The sequence below is a fragment of the Doryrhamphus excisus genome, chromosome 13 (genome assembly GCF_030265055.1).
Source record: "Doryrhamphus excisus isolate RoL2022-K1 chromosome 13, RoL_Dexc_1.0, whole genome shotgun sequence".
Classification (NCBI taxonomy): domain Eukaryota; kingdom Metazoa; phylum Chordata; class Actinopteri; order Syngnathiformes; family Syngnathidae; genus Doryrhamphus; species Doryrhamphus excisus.
In genome coordinates, this window is record NC_080478.1 from 5675856 (window position 1) to 5688146 (window position 12291).

At 39.6% G+C, this 12291-nt stretch overlaps 1 long non-coding RNA gene across 3 annotated transcripts; it reads right to left on the minus strand.

The window, feature by feature from the left end:
* Window positions 1-1173: 1173 nt before the first annotated feature.
* On the minus strand, window positions 1174-6425 carry LOC131140633 (uncharacterized). 3 transcript variants are annotated; one of them, XR_009132436.1, is made up of 6 exons: window positions 6396-6425; window positions 6257-6319; window positions 6115-6170; window positions 3049-4934; window positions 2841-2960; window positions 1174-1666 (listed from the first exon to the last, which is right to left on the minus strand). It is a non-coding gene; the product is annotated as an uncharacterized LOC131140633 (long non-coding RNA). The 3 variants fall into 3 exon arrangements; XR_009132435.1 differs by having other exon boundaries at window positions 2841-4934; XR_009132437.1 differs by lacking the exon at window positions 6115-6170 and having other exon boundaries at window positions 2841-4934.
* Window positions 6426-12291: the final 5866 nt, after the last annotated feature.

Below are 12291 nucleotides of genomic sequence, written 5' to 3' on the forward strand. Positions count from 1 at the left end.
AGTGCACTCGCCCTGTCCCATGTGCAGAAAAACACCCCCAAAGCATGATGCTGCCACCCCCATGCTTCACAGTAGGGATGGTGTTCTTCGGATTGTACTCTTCATTCTTCTTCCTCCAAACACGCTTATTGGAATTATGACCAAAAAGTTCTATTTTGGTCTCATCTGACCATAAAACTTTCTCCCATGACTCCTCTGTATCATCCAAATGGTCATATGCAAACTTAAGACGGGCCTTGACATGTGCTGGTTTAAGCAGGGGAACCTTTCGTGCCATGCATGATTTCACATCATGACGTCTTAGTGTATTACCTACAGTAACCTTGGAAACGGTGGTCCCAGCTCTTTTCAGGTCATTGACCAAGTCCTGTCGTGTAGTTCTGGGCTGATTCCTCACCTTTCTTAGAATCATTGAGACCCCACGAGGTGATATCTTGCATGGGGCTCCACTCCGATTGAGATTGACCGTCATGTTTAGCTTCTTCCATTTTCTAATGATAGCTCCAACAGTGGACCTTTTTTCACCAAGCTGCTTGGTAATTGCTCCGTAGCCCTTTCCAGCCTTGTGGAGGTGTACAATTTTGTCTCTGGTGTCTTTGGACAGCTCTTTGGTCTTCGCCATGTTACAAGTTAAAGTCTTACTGATTGTATGGGGTGGACAGGTGTCTTTATGCAGCTAACGACCTCAAACAGGTGCATCTGATTCAGGATGATACATGGAGTGCAGGTGGACTTCTAATGGGCAGACTAACAGGTCTTTCAGGGTCAGAATTCTAGATGATACACAGGTGTTCAAATACTTATTTGCAGCTGTATCACACAAATAAATTGTTAAAAAATCATGCATTGTGATTTCTGGATTTTTCTTTTTAGTTTATCTCTCTCACAGTGGACATGCACCTACGATGAAAATTTCAGACCCCTCCATGATTTCTAAGTGGGAGAAATAGCAAAATAGCAGGGTGTTCAAATACTTATTTTCTTCACTGTAAAGTTGGTCCTCATTGTTAACTAGATAAACGAATTAGAGCACAATTTAACTAATCCAAGGCTAATTTAACCAATTTTACATTTTAAATAATTATCTATTTAAATGACTATTTTTAATTTTGGCAATATTAAACTGTCAAAAAATATATAAGAATAAGTATATATAAAGTATATAAGGCCACTGAATAATCAATAAATAGGTTACAGTATTATTACAGATAATAGATAATACATTCAAGAAAGATACATATAATAAGTGATTTCACATTTTAATTTTGTTTTTTTAGGGATGTCCGATAATTATCTGTGCCAGTAATTATTGGCACGATATCAGCATTAAAAAAAAAGAACTGGAGGATGCACAGATGAGGATGCTGAGGTTCTCACTGGGAGTGACCAGGATGGATAGGATCCGGAAGGAGTACATCAGAGGGACATTACATGTTAGAGGGCTTGGAGATGAAGTCCTTTAGGCCAGACTGAGATGGTTGGGACATGTCCAGAGGAGACATAGTGAATATATTGGTAGAAGGATGCTGCCAGGTAGGAGGCGTAGTGGAAGACCAAAGAGGAGGTTTATGGATGTAGTCAAGGAGGACATGAGGATCGTTGGTGTGAGAGAGACAGATGCAGAAGACAGGGTAGGATGGAGGAGATTGATTTGTTGTGCCGCCCCCTGAAGGGAAAAGCCGAAAGAGAAAGAAGATCAGCATAAAAATGCAATATTGGTTGATATTGGATTTTATCCCAATCATGAAAACTGATATGAAAAGAATGCTGTATATAACACATACGTGTTTATTCCACCACAGGAGATACGCATGTCATGTTACACTTATCGGTATTGCAAATTGAGAGTTGGACAATAGTGACATATTGGTTTTTGTCAAAAAAGCCATCGGACATCCCTAGTTTTTTGGCTTTATATATTTATTTGGTAATGGTTTTATTTCATTTGAACATGCATCAGATTACAATTGAATGCATCCCATAATCAGTTCACAGTTCCACATGTCCAAAAGGAGTAGGAAGAAGCAAAGCTTATTAAATCCTACCCCTCCATCTGGTACTTTTACAACCAGTAGCTGTTACATTTGTTCACTTCCTGCTTTTCTAATATAATTTTAATAGAGTTTTTTATTTTTATTACTTTTTTGGCCATGAAATAATAAACAGGTTGAGTATAATTATTTATGGTTATATTTCACTATTTAATTAATTCATTAAAATGTTGGATATTATTTTGCATTTTTATGAATTACTTTTAAAATTTACATACAGTAATTAGATTTATTTTTAATCTTCATTTGCAATACTAAAACATGTAAAAGGTACACAAAATGACATGAGTTACTGAGGAACGAACCTACCTAGCCCTAACACTAACCACTACTCATTAGATCCTCATTAGTTTTAGTAACTTCTCTAAATATGTGCCTTACTTCTTCAGAAACTACTGTACTCATTAGTTCCTCAGTGACTACTGTATTGTTGTGTACATGATTTTAAAGTGAGACCATAAAAAGTAATACATGTATGATTTGTCACTCACTAATATTAACACAATGCGTACAGTAAGTAAATACTGTATTGTTGAAGTGCAATGGAGGAAATTATTTCCCAATATAATTTCTCAATAGGATAAATAAATGATTTCACAACTAAACAACAACAACTAAAAACAGTGATTAATATTAAGTTGTTTGTTAAAATCTGACTGTAGGATATATTTTTTACCGATACCGCAAATATACCATCAAAGGTTCTCCTATTTGGAGAATGTAGAGCAGGAATGTTGGTGGAAAACAAGTAAGAGTAAGTCTACGAAATTAGAGCCCAATAATTCGTACGTGGGTGACGTCAGCGCTGCCATCATGACTGCAAACACTTCTGGACGACGCAAGTGGATTCCCAGCTGAGCAGCTAAATGCCGATTTTCAATGCCGGCTTCACTCGCCTCTAAAATTACACTGACATGACTTGGTGATAACCTGCGCTACAAAAGAAACGGGCAAATTATGAGCGTTTAAGCTGCCTTTGTAATTAACTAACGCTTACATTTCCTCCTTAGAAGTTTGGACTCCCCCGCTGCTGAGCCTTGATGAACTTGGACCATTACTTTCTTTTCATGTTGGCAACTACGGGGGGAAAAAAATGGCAAAATTAAAGAGTGAAAACGTTGGCGCTGGAGGATCCTTTTGGTTGATTATGAGCTAATCCCCATTATTGGGGATTTAAACATTATCCTGTGTTATTCAGCAGGTTAATTGGTGGGAGCGGAGAATATTAGTTAGATAGGGTGCCTGCTGAAATTTTAAAAAGAGAAGAAAAAGATACTGAGCTCTACATTTGACTGCAATGCACCATAGATTGACTTTGAAGTTTGAAGACTGGACTGTCCGCTGAATGACATAAAGTAATGTTATGTAACAGATGAAGAATGGGGCATTCATTGCTATAATACATGATGATGAAGAGCTGTGGAAATTAACTACAAGTCACCACAATGGTATCGGGGTAATGACAATGGTTGATATCAAACATGTTTAAAACATGTCGTTAGAATGTTGTATTCTTGTGTTGCCAAAGGTTGCGATAATGAGGTTTATGCATTTGGAAGTGAGCCCTGAAAGAAGTTTGAGTTTCAGAGGGCGTTGTAGAACTGTTCCTTTGTGATGCTGAAGCTACTTACCATTGAGAGACGCCTCTTTTCTTGAGAAACTTCGGACTGTCCAGTCCGGGACCAACATGCACGGCTGTATGTAAGCGAACATTTTAAAAAGCTAAATCGCTTTTTATTATCAACTCCTATAAAGTTAGGTTCGCAGCTAGCGGCAAAACAACTCCTAAGCACTCGGGAGTGTTAGCAACCACAGTAGAGTGGGTGGAATACATTAAAACTGTATTTTTGCGGAACGTACGGATTCCAAAGAAATACAGCTGAATAGGTGCAGATTCTGTAAGAACTAGAAAGCTGTGCTGGTTATCGTGTGTAGCTGCTCTATAGGAGCGATACAAAGGGCAGAAAAATTTGCATAATAGGTCCCCATTAAATTAATTAATCAATATTACTCACCATTAGTAACTATAAGAGCCGCCGAGGTTAGCGTCTGGACGCCCCAGGTTCGAATCTCCACTAGTAAGCATCATTGTATTTGTCAGGAAGAGCATCCAGAATATAAAGTCAGATGCGGATCAAAAGATCTGCTGTGGCAACATCGTAATCAGGAAAAAGCCGAAACAAACATACTTACCATTAGCAACAAGCAACAATCAGTGTTCCAATAAATACCCGGACTTGATACCCAACCCCAGTCTTCAGCCCAACATTTTGTGCAGAGACGTGGTGTGCCAACAGGTAAACCAAGCATTTGCCTGGGGTCCTGGCTTTTGGGGGGCCCCTGCTAGGGAGGTGTAGCATGTACAATGCCTTATTACATTAGCTTTAGGCACAAACCAAGGTAATTGCAAGATCTAGGCTAGAATCAGAAAATCCAGTTTTCGGCTCTGGGAGGCACACAATTTGAAGCTGTGGTGGTACCATATATTATAAAGTGCAAAAACCATAGAACAATACAAACATATTTAAATAGGAATGGCCATTAACAATATTAATTTACAATAACACTTTCAATGAGATCAGTATACAAAGTGCATTCGTCTAGTGTACTAAAGAACTGAGGACTGAGAGTCCCAAGGCATACAACTGTCCAATGGCCCAGTAATCGGGTGTCCAGAGGGTTAGGGGTGGAGGAAGGGAGTGGAGTTTGTATGAAGGCCAATGAGCACTGAGGGAGACAAAAGAAAAGAGACGGCTGCAAAGCCTCCTACCGGCCCGACCAGAGCAGGTAGATGCCAGCTCATCAGGTAACAATTCGGGCTTCAAAGCTTTCAGGCGGGTTGCCTTAATGCAGGGTTCTCCTAGCTCGCCATCTAAACCTGGCCTATGTAAAATAGGACCAGCATAAATCAAATCATGTGCACACAAACATTCTAATTACATATACATATAATACAAGTCGTATCATAACTTCAATATTGTACAATATGTTATCATTTATAATAAATAATTACACTATGGTATTATTCATTATAATCAAAAAGTCTTTCTTAGAATTCACTTATCAACCTAAAGTACGTTCAGTGCATCCATAAAATGGTACCAGAAAAGATGGTTTTACAATGCCTCAGACCACAATAAGTTTAAAATACTTCCCAGGGCTCGACAATAACGTTGTACCGATGGCCCGGGGCAAATTAAAACAAAATTGGGGCAAGTAAATCCAATCAGTGATATTCCCGTCGGGCAAGTGCACTTTAGCATGCCGTACTGCCAAGAGTTTTTTTAAAAGCGGTTCTTGTTGGGTGTTGGTAAAACACGGACTGCGTAATTCCGGTGGTAATTTGCAAACCAATCCTTGCAAATCTTGAAATGGACCAAACAGAATCGTTTTTTTAGACCGCGGTCCGTAATCCACAATCCGCGTTTTACCCACACCCGTTCTTGTTCGTGATCAACCAATCAGCGATGGTTTGACTAGGAAAACATCTATCATGGCGTCCCTGCCAACATGGTCTAATTCTTCAACAACTTGTGAAGGAAAACACCAAAAAGTGATGAACCAGTGCCTCCTAAACAAGTATTTTATTAGCGGCAGCAAATCAAATGATGGCACAGGTGAGTGAATCACATTGCTGTGACAATTTGAAGTGGTCACAATGAAACACCACCCATTAGATCCAATACCAAGTGCTGATTTTGCACAAGCTACAAAACCTAGCGGTTTCATTTCTCTGTGTATTTTTCTCACCTTTGCTTCACAAATTATTGTTTGACCATTGAGCATTTTTTTTCTGGATTAAAAACACTTTACTAGTACACAAATGTGTCAAATGTTTCATTGTGGTGCACAACTTATAAATATCACTGCTTACTACGACTACCATGTGTAAGGTAGCATGGCTTGCCATGTTAACATACATCTCCACAAATTTTCAGACATTCCTCCAAATACAGTGCATCAGTACTATTATCTGATGAATTATCAGCATATATTGATATATGATATCATTATGGCATTCTTTTCATTTTACATGGGGCAAGTTCGGGCAAGTAGTTCTCACCTTGAGGATTCCCCATGGGCAAGTCATTTTTGTTTTTAACGTAGAGCCCTGCTTCCCTGTACCATTGAGAGAACAGGCTGATATACAAAGGTACTAGTAAAACGCTGCTAATGCCGTTAGCAACGAGATGCCAAACACTCACCAATTCCATAGTTGTAATCGAACACTGCTCCTTTCAATTCAGCATTGCGCCGGTGGGCGGCCACTATACTCCGACCACGTATGTATAATGTTTAGACTTTTTCCATTTGTAAACTTCAACAACGACAACCTTTACATACCTGCTGCGACTTCCCCCATTCGTCCCTCACCACTACCGGTGTGTAGTCCCTTCCGGATACGCCACTGATTGGCGGGGCGCCGTCACGTGATGACGTTGCACCGCCGAGACATCGCAGGCACGGTAAATTTAATTAATATTTTTATTATTATTATGTATATAACTTTGTTTTCCATCTGGGTTACAGAGGCCTGAGATACTAATACATGTGCTAATATACTAGTACATGTACTGCACAGAAGCGACAACAATGGGCATTTAGATAGATAGACTCCCTTTATTGTCATTGCACAAAAACACAGCAGTGAAATTGCCAACGAAATGTCGTTGCCTGGCTCCCATATAACAACAGACACAAAAGAAGATAAGTAATAATAAATAATAATAATAATGTGGAGAATAAATAGATAGAATAGACACCAAATATGAACAACATAATGTAAAGTGCAGCGTGAACAGTAAATTGCCCAAATAATTTAAATAATATAAATAAATAATAATAGTGTAAGTAAAGGTAAACGATGCAATTATGAAACTACGACAGAGCAAACCCCCTTCAGGGGCCCTGCACGGCCCTATCTGCCTTCACTGCTGTCTGTCAATCATGTCAATCAACATGAGCCGTGATGTTTGTTTGTTTATCGGCCACCAAGTTCCCCACTTGAGAGAGACGTGACAAAGAGGAGTTATCTTAGAAAATGTGTACAAAAAAAACATTTTTTTTCGGTATGCACAGATGGGATGGGGGCCCTATTAATTTCTTACTTTGAGCCCCCAAGTACCCTTGCCTGCCACCGATTGTGTGGAAAATATGCCCCAAAGTTTAAACGGTCATTATAGGTCATGCATGTCACGTATGGCTTCAGCCAATCTCGCCAGACTTGAGCTCAGTAAATAACCAAACTCCTTGTTAACCTTTCTTTTTAACCAAGTGCAAGTTCAAGTAGACAAACTGTAGACACGGTGAAACCTTTAAGTGCACAGACTGTGTTTTATGTTGCATTTTAATGTTGGTAACGGTCATTACAAGCAAAGGAAGGCTGATTTCATTGAAGGCGACACTTGCCTCCTTTTCATTTCAGAGCGGACTCATGTCATTAATAATGTAGGCTTATTTGAATTACAACCTGCGCTGCACTGTAAACAGTATTGATCGGCCCTTAATTAAGTTTTTAATGTCATTGATGGCGCCCAGTGTGTGTGTGTGTGTGTGTGTGTACATGTGTCAAATATGAACACTCATTAGGCTGAAGTCATTAGGAATAAATAATGCTGAGCTGTTCTCTTTTTGCTCTGGGAACATCGTTAAAAACACAAACATAAAATCACAAATGCAATTGTTTTGTTTGTTTATTTCTCGTATATTTTACACACGGTACTGATCAAACAGCCGAGTAGGCATGGCTCTCAAGTGTACATTTATTTATTAGACTATGGGGCAGTTACAACTGAGCCCTATGAAATTTGCCCAACAACAAGAGGACCAGGAAAAAGTATGCGAGTATCTTATTTTTTTCCCCCATAGTGGTGAAGTTTAATAATATTTGTGCCATTAATAACAAACAACTGTCCTTTTTGGTAAAAAACGTAATGCTAAAACCAATTTGATATAGGACAAGGTTCTGCTATGTTGTTAAATCCATTTTAATATTTAAATCCATTTCATTTTGTGTTAATAGAAACAAAAAAGGCGATGGCTGCAAACTTTGGACACTCTTAGTGAAGCGCTTATCTTTACAAACTAGCATAACAAATATGTTTCAACCACCACTTAAAGGTTATTCTGAGACTTAGATGCTTATACACAGCATAACATCTCTCATATTTGGCTTTTTTAATTTAGTTTGGGGGTGGCACGGTGGTCGAGTGGTTATCGCGCAGACCTCACAGCTAGGAGACCAGGGTTCAATTCCACCCTCGGCCATCTCTGTGTGGCGTTGTTGCATGTTCTCCCTGTGCATGCGTGAGTTTTCTCCGGGTACTCCGGTTTCCTCCCACATTCCAAAAACATGCTAGGTTAATTGGCCACTCCAAATTGTCCATAGGTATGAATGTGAGTGTGAATGGTTGTTTGTCTATATGTGCCCTGTGATTGGCTGGCCATGCAAAGACAGCTGGGATAGGCTCCAGCGACCCTCGTGAGGAAAAGCGGTAGAAAAAGAATGAATAAATGGGTAAGCTACTTGTATTTTATCCAAGAAGAGATTGAGGGCCGTGTAATGGCTAAATCATTTGTATGGCATCCCCTTGACATGCAAGTACTAGAAATTGTACTTGGTAGTATCTATATTTTTCCAATGGAAAAGCCTCAATAACGCAGCAAATAGAGCACATCACGGAAGCAGCCGTCATGTTAGCTCTGGGCTCAAACAGACTAGCATCGTTAAACACAACAACCAGGAGAGAAGCCTTAAAGGAGCCTCCTCCTGACTCGAAAGGATTAGCGCCTGACGCTACCCAGCGCCATGCTGTATAATCCGTATCATAGCATAAACAGAAGTGCAATCAACACAGACAAGGACGTACATCCCAAAAAAGAATCAAACAAACGCACATGCTACTGGCAACTGAGACGGAATGGATGCTGCATACCAAGCAGGTGGGAACAGATGGTAACCTCAGGGCTAAACACACCCTAAGGATCCATCTGCATGTGTGTGTGTGAAATGAAAAATAATGAAATGATCAAGTGCAATTTTGCTTAATGGCAAGAAGAACAATGCTGAGCGCTAACGATAATTAGGCACATCCCAATGGCACAAACATGAGGGGCATCACTGTAAAGGATCCAGCAGATGTCGCTGTTTGTTTTTCATTCCAATATGTCGTTTAAAGTGTGCGGCCATTTGTGTTTTGGTGTTAATTTGGAGCTTTAAATTGTTCTATGGGGCAGCTGTCATTGAGCCCTGTGAAGCCTGCCTAGCAACAAACGGCCCAGTAAAAAGAAGGGTTTATTTGCTGTGGTTATACAGAGACTACATACTGTAATAATGAGGTTTTGAGGTTATAATAATGAGGTTTATGCATTTGGAAGTGAGCCCTGAAAGAAGTTTGAGAAGACTCAAAACGCTCGTTTTCAGAGGGCGTTGTAGAACTGTTCCTTTGTGATGCTGAAGCTACTTACCATTGAGAGATCCCTTAAAGTAACCTCTTTTCTTGAGAAACTTCGGACTGTCCAGTCTATACTTCTGGATCGGATTCGGGACCAACACGTATGGCTGTATGTAAGCGGACATTTTAAAAAGATAAATCGCTTTTTATTATCAACTCCTATAAAGGAAAATACGGATTCCAAAGAAATACAGCTGAATAGGTGCAGATTCTGTAAGAACTAGAAAGCTGTGCTGGTTATCGTGTGTAGCTGCTCTATAGGAGGGCTGAAAAAATTTCATAATAGGTCCCTTTTAAATTAATTAATCAATATTACTCACCATTAGTAACTTAGAATAGGGTAGAATGTGAATGTTGTGTTTGAGGACTCACACAGCATAGGGTAAAACACGTTTGAGGTCAGAAACAGAAGAAGGATTCTTCTGTTTAAGGTTCTTTTCCTTGACTTCTCATGTTAAACATACAGGATGATACTTTTACAGAACAGAGTATAACAACTCAATTGTGTTTCTTTCATAAATCTATTTTATAAATATAATAATAATATAATATATATATAATACTAGTATAATCAACGCTCGGGCATCTCTGTGTGGAGTTGCATGTTCTTGTGTGTACGTGTACGTTTTGTCCGGGTGTGGAGTATTTTCCTTCATATCATCCTACACATGTTAGGTTCATTGGCCACTCCAAATTGTCCATAGGTATGAATGTGAGTGTGAATGGTTGTTTGTCTATATGTGCCCTTTGATTGGCTGGCCACCAGTCCAGGGTGTACCCCGCCTCTCGCCCGAAGACAGCTGGGATAGGCTCCAGCATACCCCCGCGACCCTCGTGAGAATAAGCTGTATAGAAAATGGATGGACAAATAGCATAATCAAGCTGTGGTAATAGTTTTGTTTATTTTGTTTAAAAGGAGTAGGAAGAAGCAGACTTTGTTTAATTCAACTCCTTGCCTCAGCAATTACCAATAGTTTATTCACTTCCTGTGTTCGACATGTATCAGTCTACGCTGCCTGGTTCAGCCACCCCTGTGTTCTGCGTCCAGATTGAGATTTGAAAGCGCTAGCATCAAGCTAAAATCCCCAAGCTGTCAACTCAATATCCAATTTTTCCAACTTTTGTCTTGACTCGATGTTAAAGCGATTGGAACCAAAGGCATTATTTCCCTGTATGACATTTCCTCCAAAGTATTTCATACTTGAGGTAGAGAAGTGAATGAGGTATCAAATGAAAGTCATGTTTTATCAGATACAGTTAATCACAAAACAATAATGTTGTCATTTCTCCAATCTTAATCAGGTTTTTCTGTGTGACGTATGGCACAAGAAGTAGAAATCTTGTTGCCTGATGTTTACGCTCTCAAAGTGCTTTTGCTCTTTGTTCAGGCTGCATTTGTAAATAAGAATTTGTTCTTTCCTGGGTAAATAAAGGTATAATAATAATAAAAAAAAATAGATGGAAGGATGACGTAGATTCGATTTTAGATTTAGTCTCCATCACTACAAGCTGTTGCTGACTGCACAGCGTGGCGATGTTAATATGCATGCCCGGTCGTCATAATACCAGGTAGCTAACTTGGTCTGATTTCTTTTCCAGCAGCAATTTTGTTGTCCAACTAAACAGGGCATCCCAATTATCCAAGCGCCCGCTTTTTCCTTCTCCTAATTCAATTCGTACACATGCTGTGCAAGTCTTTAGCCAGTATTAATCGGAGCTTTTTCCTCAAACAGATGGTTTGCCGCTTACGCAAGGCGTTTATCCATGTAAGCGTGAAGCGTGTTCAGAAATGCAACGCACATGTCGGGGCTGAACCCAACATCCTCCCTCTCAAAGGAATCCCACTGATCCTATTTGCGAAGGAGGAGAAGTAAAACTTTTATCAGGTGCGAGCAGGATCGGCCGCTGTCGTCACCACGCTGAGCCCCGGGCCATGTTTTTCTATTTTTTGGTGGAAATGTTTTTTGGAGCATTTGGATGAGGTTTGTTTAAAGAGCTAAATACGTGACATCAACAGCCTGTCTTCCTGGGAGACACATGACAATGAATAAGAAGAAGGCAAACCTGCCCATACCAATTGAAGATGGACCAAACTACTGTGTCCAATAGGAAACATTCAAAACACTCCAATGGCAAGGTTAGGGGGTAACAATAACAATACTACTACAGTAAACCTCGGGTATATCGGATTCAATTGTTCCCACTGGTTTTGTCCGATATAAGCAAAATCCATTATATGCGTGTACCGGAAAATGTCCGTTTTACACATACATCGGATTTATATCCGGTATATGCGTAAATCGGATTTTATCCGTTCTAAAAAGGCACTTCCTTGACTATGTTTCCAATGTACCTGGACGTGCAGGCAACGCTGCAAACTCTGCAAATGACGTCGTATAGCGGCCTGTCACGATTCGGCGAATCGGAGCGCCACCATGCGGCCATCCGATATATGCGAGGGAAATTTAATGGAAATGCATTGGAACGGGACTGGAGATTTTGTCCGAAATAGGTGAAATCCGTTATAAAAAATCTGATATATGCAATGAATTTTTATTGGAAATGCATTACAGAAAAATTGGTTCTTTTTTATCTGTCCGTTGTGAGCGAATTTCCGATATATCCGAGTCCGAAATATCCGAGGTTTACTGTATTACTACTAATACTACTAATAATAAGCATTGAATAAATACTATGTATATTTATGTATATTTAAAAAGGCAGCCATAAAAGTATCTTGTAGAAGTATAAGCCAATAATAATTATACATGTATTAAAAATAACAA